Here is a 19,177-nt window from a genome sequence, read left to right as displayed (position 1 = left end):
TGTCTGTTTCCTTCAACAAAAGTATCATGAAGTCATAGATTTCATGTGGCTCCTTATTTCCAAATTATATATCTTGGGGAAATTTTTTTAAAAAATGTATTATTTATGGAATCCTGATGTTACTTACTAAAGGAATGGTGAACTGTGGTCACTTAACCATAGTAAATAAAGCGGCCTAAGAAGTCATTTTATTCTAGGACATCTTTTAGACCAGAAAGAGATTTTGTAAGCTGGTTGTGACTACGACAACATTGAGATGTACACAAGAACTTCCAAAAGACAATTCTCTCTGATATGCAAATGCAAAGCAGTGCTGCCATCAGGCAATTAGATTGCTCCCCTGTGCTTGCATTGCCTTAGGTCTCAAAGCGTTTCAAGACCAAGCTCGGCTGAAGCAGAGGAAAGAGGCTCCCCTGGGACTTATCCCACCACTGCTCCTGCTGTTGGTAGGTGGCCAAGTCATTAATATACTAATGGTCAAATCTGTCAGATGGAAATGGAGAACAGCTGCATGTGCCAGACCCCATTAAAATTTAAAAGCAGGGGCCTGGCACTAGAGCTGCCCACCAATACCATGGGAGCTCAATCAGATTTTTCTGGAGCCTTTGTTAGCAAATTGGTTTTTCTGGTGACTGAAAATTCAAAACCCACAGACTCATCACAACTTCTCAGGCCAGGCTTTCCTCTCTCTGAATGGAAAGGAGGCAGTTTCCAGCCTCCTTGAGATTCTGGTGCATTTGCTCATTAGACTAGAGCAGCGGTTCTCAACCTGTGGGTCGCGACCTTTTGGGGGTCGAACAACGCTTTCACAGGGGTTGCCTAAGACCATCGGAAAACACATATATAATTACATATTGTTTTTGTGATTAATCACTATGCTTTAATTATGTTCAATTTGTAACAATGAAAATACATCCTGCATATCAGATATTTATTTACATTATGATTCATAACAGTAGCAAAGTTACAGTTATGAAGTAGCAACAAAAATAATTTTATGGTTGGGGGTCACCACAACATGAGGAACTGTATTAAAGGGTCGCGGCATTAGGAAGGTTGAGAACCACTGGACTAGAGGGATATGTCACTGTTTCGTTTCCTCCAGTGGGTCTCTTGCACTAAATTTCTTTTCTTCTTCTAGGATCTGTTGAAAAACTCTCTTTCAAGAATTTGCCTCAAGATGTGGAGAGAGAAAATGAGGTACTCAGGCAGTGCTCTGCGTGAATAATCAATATGCTGTCTCACTGCTACTTAATTTTGAATAATCTCAGTGTTTCCAATTGGGAAAATCCTTGCTTAAGTAGGAAGGTCATTTGGTGATTAGATGCGCATGGATCATGGTGGGTGGGAGAAGCTGATGAGTCCTGAAATATGGTTTTTCTTAAAGCCAGGGGAGGATTTCATAGGTTTTCCCCAGTAGTCATTGCTTAACAGAATTGTGGCAATTGGGGTGAAAATGCATGTAAAGTGGATCATTGCTGATTATGAATATTAAATGATTCAATGCAGGTGGGGACCTTGACAGACATCCAGGCCTTTTCCAGGTGTTCCTGTTTTCTTATGTAGGCATCTTTTAAAAAACATGCAAAGTTGTTATTATTAGGCACCAAAATAAAAGTGCAGCACTCACAGAATAAAAATGAGTGCAGTGAAATCCATAATCATAAGTAACATGAAAGTCTGAGAGTGTAAAACTGAATCCTCTGAGACCTGATGTATCACATAAGGGAAGGACAAGTTCATCAAAGAATAGGTGTTTTTCCTTTGCATGTAGGTGGATGTCCATTGATCCATTAGAGCAGCGGTTCTCAACCTGTGGGTTGCGACCCCTTTGGGGGTCGAACGACCCTTTCACAGGGGTCTCCTAAGACCATCGGGAAAACACATATAATTACATATTGTTTTTGTGATTAATTACTATGCTTTAATTATGTTCAATTTGTAACAATGAAATTGGGGATCACCACAACATGAGGAACTGTATTAAGGGGTCGCGGCATTAGGAAGGTTGAGAACCACTGCATTAGAGTTCAGCAGGTAACTTACAGTTCATTTTTATGATTTACAAATATATATTTAACATAGTTTAGTCAATTAATGTACTGTACTTTTCACACTGTTTCATAGAGCACATTTTCCATATATATTGCGCATATAGTTCAGATGCAAATATTTCAGTAACAGTAAATAAATTTATAAATAAATTATATAGGACAATTTATAGCCTTTCTGGCTCCTTGAATCCTAGCCATTTGTGTTGATGATTGGAATACTGGGGGGAAAGCGCTGTGGAATTGGAGGAAGCCAAAGATGCCACTGAGATTTTATATCAGAAACGACTGAAACTAGCAACGGGAGGAAGTAATTAATCCAGAAGGGCACAGGGCTGGCAGGCACGGGGTGAGGAGGACACGTTTGGGGAGCTTAGAGCAAGAAGTACAGTGTAGGGGCCACTCCACAGTGTGAGAAAGTTTGAAAGGAAATAAACAGGGAAGTAGGAGTTTAAGACATTTTATCAGAATTATGTCTCCTTTGCTGTTTCTAAAAAGACTCCAATAAATATTTGAAATGCTGCTTAAATTATTTTTGATGGTTAAGTTGATGTTTATTTGAATGAGATACACAGGGTCAGGCTCTAGAAGAGATATAATTACATTTTTCTACATTAAAATATAGGATTCTAGATTGGAGGTGAGCATCTCAGATTTATTCAAGAATTAAGACGGGAGTACCAGTTCAGCATGCCTGCCTTGCCTACGGCACATGTAAGATTGTAGAGTGAGCAACAATAAGATGTGAAATGGGATCATCCTTGCTGAGAGCCAAAGGGCACCGTGTTGAATTGGGATTATCACTTTTTGAGATGCGTGGTTTAGGACTAGAGATCCAATCCTATGGGATATTATGAAGCATCTCTAAAATGAGGAATTCTGAAAAACTTCCTAATGAAAGTGTCACCTGGCAAATGCATTTTCATCCAACCTGAATAGTAACCAATTTCTCAAGAAGCCGGAGTCATCCAAGGAAGGGGAAGAAGGCTGATGGCAAAGCACTTTGTCCAGGCCAAGCTTCCTTTCCAGCACCAGCAATGGAGCCCACACCCTCTCATGTGGGCTGGGCTATGGGATTGCAGTCAGACAGGGAACAGGGCTCCTCCCTGCCAGCCACTAGGGGTAGTTGTCAACAGAAGCCCCTGAATGTGCTTAGCCAATGTCAATGAGACACTGCACGGTAGTGAACCCAGAGGGGTTTGAAAGTCTTCTTTTGGGTTTCTCTGTTGATGTGTTTTATTTTGGTTTTCACATGTTGATCTCTGTTGTGGATGAGCTGGGGTGAGGTCAGGAGAAGGAGAGGAAGGAGATACCTGGTCTCTGTGCAATGTATGCACTTTGTGCAAATGCAACACATTTAACTTCTTTTATTTTCAAGATGTGTAACTTCTCTGCACTAGCTTTATTGTTCCATTGTCTCTTGTTCTATTCCAGGAGCACAAAAGGGACACTGATGTCTCACAGTGGCTGCTCCTGCCCGATGAAATCTGGATTTGTATATTTTCCCTTTTGTCGCACAAGGAGCTTGCTTGGGTTGCACAAGTGTGTCACCACTTTTACCAGCTCACAAGTGATGAAAGCCTCTGTAAGCAGACAAATTGATATTTGAAATGAACGGGCTATAATTGGGAAGAAAATGTCCATATGACTTCATCAAGTTTGCTTTCTAATTTTCCCATTGTCTAAGGCAAGCATGTCAAACTCAAAGGTTACAAGGGCCAAATAAACAAGGTTTAAGTTTCTGTGGGCCACAAAAAAACCAAAAGCTTCAATTTTCATAGGAACATAGGTTTATTTCTATAGAGACATGCTGAATACAAAGGGCTGAAATAAATGAGTAATCGTTAACATAAAATAATAGAACATTTTAATAAAAATTAATATTTTTTATTGAACATTAACTTACCAGACACTGCATAACTGCACAAAGTAATAAGCATAATGCAAATAAGCCTATTTTTCTTGTTCTCCGAAAGCGAAATATTTCCTGTTGCGCAAACAAGTCAGTCCAAGACTAATGATGTGGCAATCGACTGCTAAAATATTTGCCGCTAGTATTAGTGGAGAGAAATGGTGTGCCTGCGTGTAAGGTGCGTAAGAGAAATGAATGCAACATGATTATAGTAATCAGTCATTAGTGAATGTTGTAGTTCGTTATTAATAATTATGTATAACAGGACATTGTAAAAATTAAGTTACAAAATTTTTATTAAAATGTTTCTTACATACCGTTATATTGGTTGGGCCACAAAAATATTCGTTGTGGGCCTCATGTGGCCCTTGGGCCGCGAGTTTGACATGCTTAGTCTAAGGGAAGTCTTTTGGAAAGTGCATTAGTTCCTGGCCATTATCATGCAACTCCCCTAACCATCTTATTGGGGCTTTATTCCATCCTCAGAGAAACAGAACTGAATAAGACATTGAGGATGAGTAGTCTAGCTCTGTTATTTCAAAGGCAGGGATGTGTTTTTAACAAGGACCAAGGGACTCATAAGGAGGAGTTCCTTAATTTGGGTCACCTAGCTTTGTTGGTTAGCTTACTCTTGGGTAAGCTTTTTCCCTAGGCAGCAGGAAACTCATAGGATTCCCCAAACCAGGGGTTTGTAAACGATGGCCCATGGGCCAAATTGGGAAGTCACCTGTTTCTGTAAATAACTTTTTGTTTTGGTAATTCAGTCATGCCCATTTGTTTACATAGTACCTCTGGCTGCTGCTTACTTGCTACAGTGGCAGAGTTGTGACAAGCATAGAATGACCCACAAAGCCTAACATATTTATTATTTAAAATTTAATACCTTAAAAGAAAAAGCTTGCTGGCTCCTGCCTGATTCCTCTTTTTCCAGGTGATTTCTGTGGGGGGAGAATAGGGTGAATCATTTTGCTACTGGGCCTGAGATTTAGGGGCTTAATTAGTACTTTCTATAGTGTTTGTTTAAGTTTCTTGAAAAAAATTTAAAAATAAACATCAAATTAAACAAAAATAAAACAAAATATTATTTTTTCCTGCTCTCCCAAGTGATTATGTAAATTATGTGGCTATAGAAACATATTAGAAATTAATTATGAACCCCTGACAGGCTTCTGCTTTGCACTTCCTATGTACTTGTTATTGTAATCTCACTCTGTAAATACAGAGTCCTCAAATTTAAATTTCTCTCCAGTGGAGCAAACAATAAAAGGAAACCCTTTAATTATTTGTGGCTAACCATAATTAAAGGTCATTTTAAGATTATGATTTTAGGTGTCCTGCATTTCAACACTGGAGTAAATGTTTAGATAAAGGGTGGAAACAGAATAATCTGTGGGTGAAACAATATTTCTTTTAGGAGACTTTTATTCTGCAAATGGTTGCTAAGGCAGCCCCTCTAATTACCACCGCAGATTCACATTCACTTAATTGAGAGGGGAAAGATTTCAGGAATAAATAAGATGCCTCCTGAGTTCTTGGGCACCGTGGTTGTGTGCGGGCAACCCCTGGCAGACGCGAGTCTCCAGTCGGAAGTCCAGTTGAGGGAAAGGTATTTATGAGGAGCGGCTGAAGCTTCCAGTTCATCTGTTCTTCTAGGCACTCTGTCCCTGGTTTAAGTTCAGATGTTCAAGAACTGCTAGTCTCCCCGCTTTGCACTGTCCCCTGGTGGAATGTCATCTGGCCCAGGGCCACCATCAGCATCTACTGAGAAACAGCCCTGGGAGATTCATGGTGCTCCTGGACGCCTATTGTTGAGAACATCACCCTCCACAGCCTTCTCTCTGTGGCGCTGCAGAGCAGTGTGTCCTCCTTGGCCATGGGGGAGGGTGTTCCCCCCAAGCTGGTGCCACCATCGTCCTGTCTCATCTCCCCTCTGCTTTCCATTTGATCAGATTCCTCATTGTTCCCTAAAAACTGTCTGTACTTTCCAAGACTGATCCTTTGTCCCTGGCATCTGCTTCCTCTGAACCCAGTTTTCTCCTTTCTCTACCAGTCCCACAGGGTGCAATTCAAATGAAAATACTCCGGGCTCCTCCCTACACCCAGCTCTAGTGATTAGAGCATAGCTTGCCTTCCCCCATTTACTTGCTTCTGAGTTTTACTTTTCATCTATCAGTTCTAATCTGCCTGTTCTTCTTCTGTGACAACCCCCTTCTCAAAGTGTGGTCCACACACCAGATGTACCAGCCTTACCTGGGGACTTGCTGGAAATGCCAATATCCGACCTCGCCCCAGGCCTGGAACTCTGGGGTAGGCCCAGCAACTGAGTTGTCACAAGCCCTGCAGGTGATTCTGATAAATGCTACTCTGTGAGGAAAGCTGATTTTTGGCAGGTGGCCCGAATACCTCCGAGAGGCCTGCCTCCTCCCATGTGAAATCCCTGCTCTCTAATTACTAGCAGTCCATTTTAAGCATTGAGATTTTGCATTTCTTATAAGATGAACAGTTTTAATTTCCTTAGCAGTTTCTTTAAAAACAAAATGAGAATATTTTCCTCATAAGTTTAACATTTCACTGACTATGTTATGTAGTACAAATGCCCTGACTGCTTTTTAAGATGATTATAATTCAACCGTAGATAATGAATGCTTTGGAGTGCTGTAACAAATTGGATAATAACGATGATTTAATAGAAGCCAAACTATCTAACAGTAGGGAGAAAAGCCTGCTGATGAAATTCATTTTTCTAACAAGTATGTCCATTTAAAGTAAACTATCTTTGTACCTAAAATCTAATGCAGTGGTCGGCAAACTCATTAGTCAACAGAGTCAAATATCAACAGTACAACGATTGAAACTTCTTTTGAGAGCCAAATTTTTTAAACTTAAACTATATAGGTAGGTACATTGTTATTAACTTAATTAGGGTACTCCTAAGGCTTAGGAAGAGCCACAGTCAAGGGGCCAAAGAGCTGCATGTGGCTCGAGAGCCGCAGTTTGCAGACCACGGCAATGCCTTTCTTAATCTGTGTCTAGTGTAGGGGAAGAAAAATAACTTTCCTTCTGCCCTTCTAAGTTATTCTGACTGGTCGAATAATCAAATTGACACGAGACAGATGTTAACATAATTGTAGAAGAAATTAAAAGAACATTTTATTCACATATGATTTGCAAGTAAGAGAACATAGTCCTTGGTATGAACCAAAGCCAGGCTATCAAATGGAGGGGACAGAGCAAGGCATAAGTTGCAGGGAGCTCATGATCAAAGAGATAGGTTGCTAGGGGAAACAAAACCATAAACTTTTATCATTCATTTTCTGTTTTCTGATTGGTGGGAGCAACTGAATTTTCAATGGTCAGTTGACCCAATGGTCAAGCAAGTTGGGTTATAATATGCGAACAATGGGTAATATGTGAATAAGCATTTATCAGATTCCTAGTTTTAGCCCAGGCCTATAGAACAAAAAGCATGGTGTTTTTGTTACTGTTTATCACACAGTGATAGTATAGGGAGTACAATTTATTAAGCAGTGCACTCAGCACAGGGTGTTGCTGGCTCTGCAATGGTTTTGGAGCCCAAAAGGGCACAGTTACATCTTATTAGCAGCTTCAGAGCTCAAGTTGCAAAAATTCAAATGTTGGGCCACCAGTTATGATATTAAAGCTCTTATAAATCCTCACAGATTAATAGGAGAAAAGGACCAAGTTTATTAAAAAATACTGCCCAGTTTCCAAAACAGTTGTATAGAAATGCTGATATCATTCATTCTCGCCTTTTCCCCAATCATAGGGGGAAATAGTTTAATATTTAATATATTTAATAGTTTAATATATTATGTTGGTTATTGGTTTTTAATAGATGATACTTATGAGAATGAGGACGTTTTCTTCTATTTCTATTTGCTGACAGGTTTTTTAAAATCATGGATTGCCGATACCGGTTTGGCTCAGTGGATAGAGCATCGGCCTGCGGACTGAAAGGTCCCAGGTTCGATTCCGGTCAAGGGCATGTACATGGGTTGTGGGCACATCCCCAATGGGAGATGTGCAGGAGGCGGCTGATCGATGTTTCTAACTATCTATCTCCCTTCCTCTCTGTAAAAAATCAATAAAATATATTTAAAATAAATAAAATCATGGATTGATAATGCATTTTATCAAATGCCTTTTATGCATCTAATGAAATGATACAACTTTTCTCCTTTATTTTGTTAATATGATGAATTACATTGATTGGTTTTGGAGTATTAAACCAATCCTTCATTTAAATATTAAACTTGAGCAAATCATGGTGCATTATCCTGTGCATACAGTTCTTAATTTTTTTTTAGCTTTTAGTTCTAAAATTTCTGTTTCTTTCTTTATCAAATCTGCCATATCACTTTTTTAAGTTTCCAGATTATTTCAAGACTTTATTTTCTGGAACATAGTGACCATACTTGCTTTAGAGCCTGTGTCCAGTTGTGTCATTTGTACTAGATTTTGTTCATATCTTATCTCCTTATAAACCTTGTTTTCTTTGATTATATGTGGAACATTATTTCTGAAAAAGTATTTATTGGAAAATTTGAGGCCTGAAATGGGTTTACATTCCTCCAGCAGGTGCTTTTATTTGGTTCTGCTCTGCCCCTGGAGACACTACTCACATGGTATTGTTATCAGTGGGGGTGCCCTCTGTATCCCAACCTGTTACTCATGGAAGTGGAGTTCTTAGGGTGCGTTGAGGAAAATAATTTCCTGAGGCCCCTACAAGAGGATGAGGGATTACGGAAAGCTTTATTGGTGATACAGAATTAAGGGCCCATCTCCTTCTGTCCTGCCATGGAAAAAGTCCAGCCTTGTCTTCAGCAGAGCTAGGATTAGGGCCACTGCCCAGAGTTTCCACTCCATATTAAAGCACAGTCCAGTCCAGCATCTGGCTAGCTTAGCTTGTGTTCCCAGCTGCAGTCCACTGTTTGTGGACTCTGTGTGGCCATTGGCCATGCGACTGCCAAGGCCACATGGCGGGCTCTTGCACAGGCAGGTATGGGTCATAGAGCAAGCCAGAAACAGGAGCCCAAGAGAGAGAACTCTTTGTGTAGGGATTATAACTAGGAGCTTAATCAATGAACCCTTTAGGATTTCCGTGCATACAGTGGCTCTATTCTTCTAGTCAGTGATGTTTGTTCCCCAGGTTAGACAGGCAAGCACCTTCCCAACGTCACCCGACTTCACTGTGCATGCGTATACATCTTCCCCTTTGTCTGATCCCCTTCCCCCCCCCCCCCCCCCAGTGGTCTGTAGGGAATAGACCAGTGGGTCCCTGGGGAGTGTGAAACTTGCAGCTTCCTGGTGAAGCTGCCCAGATGACCATGCTTATAGTTTCTGGCTTCCCTTTTGCTCTCTTCCTATTATTGATATTAACTAGCTGGTTATGATGGTAACAGCATCTACTTTATCCAATTTTAGTGCCTGAGGTTCTCTTGGACCATTTAGGAGAGGTTAAGTCGCAGGGTGGGTTCATTTTAAGTTCATTCTTACTCCTAATGATCAGATTAAATGAGACCTTGGGTCCTCATCCTGGCCTCATCCATCCTTGCAGGGCCTGGATTCTTTCTTTTGATTCCTTCTATCCCAAGGGGCCCGTGTTGGTCACTGCTGGCCTCTCAGCTGCCTTTGCTGGATATGCATATGTCCTAGGGGAAAAGGGGGGGGCGGTCAAATGCTAATCTCCCCACACTGGCTTACAGCTCTTCTAGAAGTTCAGTGGGGTAGTTCCTCACCACATTAGTTAGCTCTTTAGCACTTCCAAACTGACTTTTAAAATATATTTTTTTTTACCTAGGGTTTTCCATTGTCTTCAGTGGGAGATTTGGTTTGAATTATCCAAAATAGATGTCCTGATGTAGCCTCCTTGATCTCTTTCAAAAGAACCCCATAGGTGATAGTCAAACTATGGATTCCACATCTGTTGCCCAGATCATGTACGTTGATGTGCTATTAGGGAGAAAGGAGTCATTTCCCAAACATAGTTCTCTGGTGTGCTTGCATGTTTGCTGCAGCCTGTCTCTCACTTGTGGGCATTTTTTTAAAAATTCAGGGTTGAGTCATGTATCAGTCCATCTTGTCCTGCATGCTCCAGGAAGTACGTACCAAGCTCCTTGAGAAGTCTGCTTAAATTATCTCTCTCTAGGCTTGAGAGGAGGACTAAGTACTACCTCTCTCATGGTTGTTACCCATACTACATCAGCAACTCTTTCTACAGAAATTCCCTCAACTCCAGCTTCCAGCCTTTTCAGCCCTTTGATCCTCTCAGAGTAGATGAGTCGCTAAGGGCTGCAACTCCAGAAACTCCCTTTATAAACATTTAGAATCTGGGTAATGGCCCAGATTGCCTTGGATACGGAAGTGGAAATATTTCAGCAGTCTCTTATGTAGTTTACAAATGTTTCCGTTTGTCATTTGCCTTTTGATTTTTCTATGGTGGCGTTTTTCTGTGCCAGTGTTAAAATTCAATATAATGAAATCTTTTTATGGTTTCTGACTCTGTTCTTTCTTAAAAAACATTTTATAATTCTGAGATAGTTTAAATATTTACCTATATTTTCTTTTGCTATTCTTATGCATTCCTTTTCTACATTTAAATATTTACTCCATCTGGCATTTGGCAAGTTAGGAAAGGAAATTTATTTTTTAAATGGTAAGTAACTCAAATACTTATTTGTATTTATTTTTTCTAGGTTCTTACATTCTATTTCATTGATTTGTCAGACCATTCTGCTAACAACAATGTAATTGATTAATTGAAACCTAAATATAGATGCATTTGTCTAGGTATTTACACTCATTCTGATTATATAATTCTTTGTTAGACAATAGCTTTTGAATGAAATAGACTTATTAAAAACGATTCCCTGAAATTATACTTACATTGGAAAAGAAAGAGTGAATCACAGATTCCCTTTTATTTATGGTGTAATTTTTGTTTGTCCAATGATAGTCAGTGATGGCTTATGTGTGGGAATCTCCTCATTTTCATGATCCAGTCAAAGGAAGTTTTAAGACTGTAAACAAAACACATTTGAGAGAGTGCCCTCATCAGTCCATTGATCTGAATTTCACCTGCTACTTGTCAAAGATTCCAGCTTCTGTGACATTCTCATGGTGAAATTTGAAGCTAACAATGAACTGGCTGTGCTAACGAGACTGAATGGCTGGGAGCAGCAAACTCTTGGATCCCAGACACAATGCATGAGTGTTTTAGACATCGGGCACACTGCTGTTTCCGGTGAGCAGGACTCCTGGGCTGGGATCTTGCAACTGAAGCTACATGTTTGAGCAGTTGCATGGTTACAGGACACCCGGGGGGAACATGTGGTCATCTTCAGTCACAACAGAAACTCCTTCATCTGAAATGAAATTCAATTACCTAGGAATTAGAGTGGACACTTAACTTTGGGGAATGACCTGGACTGGTTGTATTTTCTTGTTTCCAGGAATGGATAAATATAGAGAAAGAAGTTTGTACAAATTACTATAGAATTTTCATTTTTGTTTACCAAATTATGTAAGAAAGAATTTCGTAAATACTTAAAGACATTTTTATTATGTTATTATTTATTTATTCCCTATTACTTTTTCTAAAATAATTTGAGGTGTTTATAAAAATGCTTGACATGTAATTAGTTTAATTGTGTAAGAAAATGATATTAGGGCAAAAGAAAAAGAAGGGCCAGATAGAAATATAAAGGCAGGGAGGAGGATAAACACATAGAGATGCTCTTTTTATCCTTTTATCATGGTAAAGTCACTGCACAATGGACTGAATTTTCTTGGGCCTAGAAAAAGAGGCGAACATGATGAAATAAAAAATTCTCATTGTTCAAAAGAAAAAAGGAAGCAGTTGCTCAGAAAAAGTTTATCAGAAGAGTATATTCTCTGTATGAGAGACACTTCTGCACTGTCTTGTTTTTGTTTTTTTATTTAGGGCACAGATGTTACTGTCTGTGTTACTTTTCTTGTTGCTGTATAGGTTTTGTGTTTGATAAATAAGTTGTATTTTATATGCAATTAATACATCCATCCACCAATTTCACAGACATTGTCTCTAACCCATTTATGTTAATCAGTTATTTAATAAGCACTTCTACATGTTCAGTATTGACTGGTGCTAAGAGATACAAACATAAAAAACACCAGTTTCCACATTTGCTTTAGTCATAAATTTAGTTAAGCAAATAATGACACAGGTTCTATGCAAATAAACATCATGATGATGATAATGATGATAATGGTGATGATGGTTATTAGGGCAAAAATAATGAAGATCGTACTCCAAAGACTGGAGTTGGGGAATGTGGTTGTAGATGCTAGTGATGCTAGTGAAAAGGTCTGGCAATGGATCACATAATCAGATTTGTGGTTTAGAATGATCTCTGTGGTTGCCCTGTGGGGAATGGATTGGCAGTGAAGGAAAATGGAAGTTGACAAAAAATAAAGGCTTGAATTAAGGCAGAGACAGCTCTTAGGACAATAAGCAGTAATGTGAGTTGAGAAGAGAGAAGGACCTAAGGGAAGCTCCCAGTTTCTGGTTTAGATGACTAGGCACTTGGATATAACGAACCAGAATATGGAATATAAGAAGAGAAACAGAGAAACTCTGGAGAAAGAGAGGAGCTCAACCTCAGGTGTGATGTCGTGTTGACACCTGAGGTGTCTGTAGTTCATAACAGAAATGCCAGCAGGTGGTTGGGTTCATGATGCCGGAGCTCAGTGGGAGAAATGAAGGCACGAGATAGGTAGGAAACAATGTTCTATATATGAGATACAGTGACACAAATAGAGGAATTGAAGAGCACTTACACAAACTGGACCTAATAGATCAATCTACCCAACAAAAGCAAAATACACATTCCTCTCAAGTATACATGTAAAAGTCTCCACGATAGACCATAGGTTAGGCTAAAAATCAAGCCTTGATACATTTAAAAAGACTACAATAATACAGCATGTGTTCTTAACTTTCCCAGATCACAGAGCCAGGAAGTGGGAAAGCTAGGATTTGAACCCAGGAGAGTCTGGCTCCAGACCCTGTTGCTCTTCAATGCTTCCTTGAATGCTTGTGCCTTGGCTCTCAACGTCAATAGTAAAAAGAGATGAAGGGAGCCTGTGTGTAGTCGGGTTGCGATCTGACACTGCAGCCCTACATGAGTGTGCCCAGGGCTCTGGGCTCCCAAGCACTAGAGCCGAAGGTGAGTGGCACCGGGAAGTAAAGCCTTCCAGGCCCACAGCTCAGCCAGGAGCAGTGTTTGCTTTGCAGTAACTGAACATTCATCTGTCAGGTGATCGGGTCAGGGTGGGGGTGAGGTAAGCAGGGTGGAGGAGGAGCTGCAGAGTTTGTATGTGTATATTCAGTTTTATGAAAATCCTGCCTGGAAAAACAACACCATGGAAGAAGGAGCCTAAACAAGAGCTGTAAGACTCTCTCTCACCACACACACACACACACACACACGTTGTGCTGATGACAATACCATAATCCTCATAGTGTCTTACTGCTGACATGGCCTCAGAGCTGCATGTTATTTTACACCTTTGGCTCCCTGGGTTCTGCGTCAATGGGCAGCCACAGCTAGTTCCTGTCTTTCTGGTTGGTTGTTTAGAGAAGGCTTACAAGTGGAATGGTCATTTTCTTGTGACTTTCAGCCTCTATTATAAACACTGCATGACCAGTGTAATCAAGAGTTCTTACCAGGTCACACATGCTGCCTTCCCCGGTGGTGTTTGCATCTGGCTATGGTGGGGGGAGGTCCTGCTTACTGCATGTGGTGGTGAAACCAAGGACTGTGCACTTTATTTTTCGGGGGACAGTGTGTAGTCTCGGTGAGGATTAATAATGGTCATGCCCTTAACAGCATCCTTTTATTTTGCCTTGTATTTGCCTTGTGGACAAGGGCCAAGTTGTTTGGTTTCCCAATATGTCAGGTCACTCAGAGTTAACCTGCAGCTCTGGGGGTGGAGAGGAGGGATATGGCGCTAATTCCCTGGGCTGACCTGGGAGAACAGGACCACACTAGCCTGCAATGAGGCTGTCCTGCTTACTGCATGTGGTGGTGAAACCAAGGACTGTGCACTTTATTTTTCGGGGGACAGTGTGTAGTCTCGGTGAGGATTAATAATGGTCATGCCCTTAACAGCATCCTTTTATTTTATTTTAATTGTTTTTCTTAACGGGTCAAATGTGTTTATTTTTCATGCAGGTAAAACACAAAAGACAATTCTGGGTGTGGCCATATTCAAAACAGCGATTTAGGCAGGCAGACTCTTCCATCTCACAGCCCCACATCTTCAACACGTGGGTCCCAGCACTGTAGCAGCATCTTTTTAGAATCATGCCTACATTTCTTTATAACCTGGAGATTCTACAGTTTATCATTCCTTTACTGTATCTGGGCACATATTCTCCTTTATGTCCTATTAACTCTTAATTTTTTAAATTATATTTTTAAATCTTTGCATACAACTTAAATCTGAATTGTGATTTTTAGAAAAAATGTTGATAAATGCTTCTGTACTTGTATGTTGAATAGAAATATTGGTAGGGTAAAAGGATTATTCAGTTTATACTACTTTAAATGTATTCTGGTTCATACTTTTTAGTGATTGCAGCCTCCACCATCCCCTGAGTTCTCTCTCACACACCTCTCTCTCTCTCTCTCTCTCTCTAGTTAAGAGGAAGCATATATAAGAGGTAAAGTGGCAGGCAATGGGGCCAGTTTGTATAGGTTTTATTATGCCATTGTAAGAGCTGTAGCTTTTAATTCTGAAGGAGATGAGAAGACTGGAGATTGTTGAACAGACATTTAAAAAACGTAATTGCAAAACCATTATCATACCCCACAAAATCAATAGTTCATTAATAGCATCACATACCTAACCAGTATCTATACTTCCAATTAACCCACAAATGCCCTATTTTTAGTTTTTTGTTTTTTTTTAAAAAAACCAGGATCCAAATAAGGGACACAGCTTTCTTGCAATCACAACTCTGAATGAAGTGCTGAAGTTTCTTCAGTAGATTTGTGTCTGGTTTTCATGTGGTCACTGATATCACTGCCATGGTAGATGAGAAGTGCCAACAGTCTATATAAGTCTATATAAGTTATGCTTTGATTATCAATTTTTTTAAGCAGGTAAAATCAGTGCTTAATTTTTCATTAAGCATGCATTCACATTTTTAGATCATTGCTGATGAAATAATTTATTGCAAAAATAAAAACTGTTATCAAACAATAAAATAAATGAGTAGTTGTAGATTTATACCTTTGTGACAAACTCCTCAAATCTACTCATCTACTAGGACGACTCTGCTTGTAGACCTGTGCTCTGTCTCTATTCCCTGCACATTTTTCGTGTCCTCCTCATGTATAATTCCCATGTTTCCCACTGACCTCCGACTGGCCTCTTGAGTCATTATGCATCTTGTAAGGCAGAGTGGTGTCCATGGCAAAATCGTCTGACGTACCACGTGACTGGCTGCAGCAGTAGCTTCCAATACTTTTCATAACACTACCTGACACCAAGAGGGTATTTTATTTTATTTCATTTTACTTTATGTGCGTGTTTTTTAAAGGAGCAGGTGTCTTGCCTGGTATATTTAAGAGGTAGGTATATTAGTTATCTTAGTTACATTTCATCTGGGAAGGGTTGGGAGAAGAATGATGGGTAATTTCAATGTAACCACATGTTAAAGTGAAAGCTCTGCCTATCACCCATGCATCTTCAATGTTACTAGATAAGACCCCAACAGGAGTTGGAAGTATAAAGTGGAGAGCTCACAAACCCATTCTGGCTTACTGTAATTAAGATGATATGATAATACTTCATAAAAATGACAAATCCATGACACACATAGGTCAGACAGGATGCTATGGGGACCATAGGCACAAGCCAGGGTGTTCTATGCAAACCAGGAAGGTTCTGGAGAGACATATACAATTACCCCACTATTTGAAGGTCAAGTGGAGATAATCATATAGGCAGTTGGGTAAATGAGCCTGGAGTTCCTGGGATGTGTCTTTTCTGGAACACACTTGGGAGTCTGTACATTTGGGAATCATCAGTCTGTAGATTGTATTTAAAGCCATGAGGTGGGATGGGATCACAATAGGAGTGACTGTAATCAGGGACAAGGAGAGCCCCAATGAGTCTACCCTGGGCACGCATCATGGGGAAGGGGAGAGGATGAGGAGCCAACAACAGAGCCTGAAAGTTGAAACTCAAATCAAATCACAGAATGTCACCTATCAGGTTGCAACGACTGCTCGAATTTCAGAGAACTGGTCTCCCCTACTATCAGAGAGTACATCTTTCCTGTGAATGCTTTTTTAAGCTGAAATGGCATAAAGTGAAGAAGTAGTGACCTGATAACACATGTGGCTAACGAATGCACAAAAAGAGAAAGCACAGATGCTCCCAGACACAGCTCAAAGCTATGGAGGCTTGATGCTGGGATGCTGAATGTAGTTCTGGGGGAAGGAGTTTGGGGGGCCACTCTCGCTGCTCGAGGTGCACCCTGCCTCAGTGATGTCTGTTTGCCAAACAAATGCTGAACGCTGTTTTCACTCTTCACCTTTTTAATTAAAAGTATAAATCCTCTTTGGATGTCTTTCAGTTAGCAAAAGCAGGTACTGATGTAGGTATTTCATAAAAGTGAAGGGGGGTAAAGTGAACTTGTGATAAGTGGGGGATACTTGTATCCTCTGAGTGCTCACTATCAGCTTGGAGCTTTCACACCCTCATGGAGCTCCTGAAGAAGCGCTCAACTCAAATATGCCCACGGGCTTGGGCCTAGAACACAAACCTCCGATTCAGGTCAGTATAAGACAAGAGGGAGGAGTGAAGAAATGTCAAAGAGGAGATAGGCCTCTTTTAAAGGAATTTAAAAACTTTTCACAATTTCAGGGGTTAAGGGGATTATGACTGGGACTGATATGGCCCAGGGGCCATGTGCTTGTGATGCCTGCTATTTATTAACTTTTCCAAAGATATTGCCAGGCCTCCAGGCAGGGTCAATGCATCCCAGAGCCACCTTATTATTATGTGGCCGTTCCTGGGGTAGAAACTTGATGGACTTCAGAGCTCATGTTCTTTTCACTGCACCAAACTACTGTCCTGGACATTTTGAAACCAAGTATTTCTGGAAGTTGACTGATAAATCTAAGCATCAGGCTGGCTCTGTCTATATGTCTGTTGAAGTGAGTGCAGAAAGTGGAGAAAATTATGTTTTGTTTGCTCCAGAATATTTTCATGGGTATGTTGAAATATTTCTGCTCTTACCCATCCACATTCTAAAGGAAAATGAAGATACTTTTTTGTTTTCCACTGGGAGAAGTTCTACATCTGTGAAGTCTGAAGGAAATATGTGGAACCCAGGGCCACAGATAGAAGAGGATCACAGAAGCACTCAGAAATCTTAAGGGCTTTAAAGGATATTAATGGTCCCCGGAACATGATGGTGGGGATTGAATGACCCCCTTGGAGCCAATGACTTTTTCCTTCCTTTACTTTCTGGTTTACCTCTGGATTCAGGCCGTCTGTTTGGAAAAGGTCTCGAAAGTGTTCCTCCCTGGCTATGCCTCTTGCTTTTCTGGTGGAACCCACAAGGAGTAGTGGTGAGAATGCTGACTGAGTCAGCAGGCTGGTGTGTGGGGCCAGACTTAGCCACATACTATCTGTGTGGCCTTGGAGCAAGTCACCTAGACTTTCTAGGACTTGTTTTTTGTGTTTTCGTTTGTTTTTACTTTTTAAGTTCCAAAATAGGGATATAAACACCCTTCCCATGGTTTCCTTAGATGGTTGAGAATGCACAAGAAGGTGTTTGTGATTTCATCTGTGTGAGAACACTAGCTGTATGTGTGGAAGGACTCTTATTTTAAAAGCAAGCAGGGAAAGGGGATGGGCTGGTGAGGAAAAGGCAGGCTTCCAAAAAACTGGATTGAGAGCAAAGGAATTGCCGTGGAGTAGACAGAGGAATGGCCAGCTTAGATAAAAAATTTGTAGAAATCATGCCTTAAAAGTTCCTGAATTTATAGTTTTTCACAGACAATCTTGTGTATCCAGGGAATGAGAACACAGGTGAGGGTAGAGAATGGGAGGCGATGGGTTTTCTGCCCAGCTGTGAGTTTTCTCACTGCGACTAAGGCCTAGGGAGACCCAATGTGCTGGAGTTTCCGGCCCATCTTAAGTTGCATGACTGAAAATACAACTGCGGGTGGTACCTGCAGTGCTGGGGAGAAAGTGTCCTACAAAGGCTTGAACATTTACATGGGAAATGATAGGCAAATTGATAGTCAAGGAGGCCCAAGGAGGTGTCACTCCCTCAATCAATTTGCAGAAGATGGTGTAGTTCACAGGGCTTTCCACATTTCCTCTCTCTTTTCCTTCTCACAGTGACACTATGCAATCAGGAAAGATACTATTCTCCTTTTGTAACCAAACTATGTGAGGTCATACTGACTGAGAGCTGGTAAGTGGCAGAATGTAGACTAGAATGTGATCTGTTATCTTGGTGTATTCTTTATCCTCCAAGCCATCCAGGGGGCCATGTGTGCTGAAGTCCAGGGTGGTTAAGCAACTCTTTAAAGGTCACACAGCAGTAAATAGCAGAGCCAGGACTTTAATCCAGGCACCCAGACTCTCTACCCCATGTACTCTCCACTATTTCACCTGGTTTCCCTAGGGGGCAGTGGAAAGGTTATCTGACAACTGCTGGGCACTCAGCAGGTGCCTGGGCAACACCCCAACCTCAGTGAGATGGCATTCCATGGCAGTGGACACACCTGAGCTTGCCATACCTGCCTGGGAATATGCCCTACAGTGGATGGGGATTTAAAAATGACTTACCTCACCTCCACAAGGCAGCCAGAGTGATCTTTTTAGAAAATTCAAGTCTGATCCTTGTTTAACACCAGTGGGTTCAAACCCTCACTGTGGCCTGCTTGAGGCCGCACACAGTTTGACCCCTGCCTGTCTCGTCATTTCATCTTGGGTCACTCCCCCCCTCACTGTCTAAATGCCAATCACTCCAGCCTGTAGTCATTTCCTCTGTGCCAAGATGCCTCCTGCCTCAGAACCTCTTCCCAGGTGCCACCCTCCCCTTTGCCACATGACTTCCCACCCTCCTTCACATCTCAGGGTGAATGTCTGCCTGGGGAACCTTCTCTAACTCCCCGATGTC

At 41.0% G+C, this 19,177-nt stretch overlaps 1 long non-coding RNA gene across 1 annotated transcript in view; it reads left to right on the top strand.

Annotated features, from left to right (window-relative positions):
* The first annotated feature begins 1,142 nt into the window (after window positions 1-1,142).
* LOC308528564 overlaps window positions 1,143-19,177 on the top strand; it is a 36,893-nt gene continuing 18,858 nt past the window's right edge. The window contains exons 1-2 of the long non-coding RNA XR_013996712.1: window positions 1,143-1,200; window positions 3,486-3,636. This is a non-coding gene — a long non-coding RNA (uncharacterized lncRNA). The remainder of the gene's footprint in view (window positions 1,201-3,485; window positions 3,637-19,177) is intronic.

The sequence above is a fragment of the Myotis nattereri genome (assembly GCF_964212035.1).
Source record: "Myotis nattereri genome assembly, chromosome: 12".
NCBI classification, from domain to species: Eukaryota; Metazoa; Chordata; class Mammalia; order Chiroptera; family Vespertilionidae; genus Myotis; species Myotis nattereri.
Note: the sequence above shows the minus strand (reverse complement) of the source record. Positions and strands in the feature narration are given on the sequence as shown.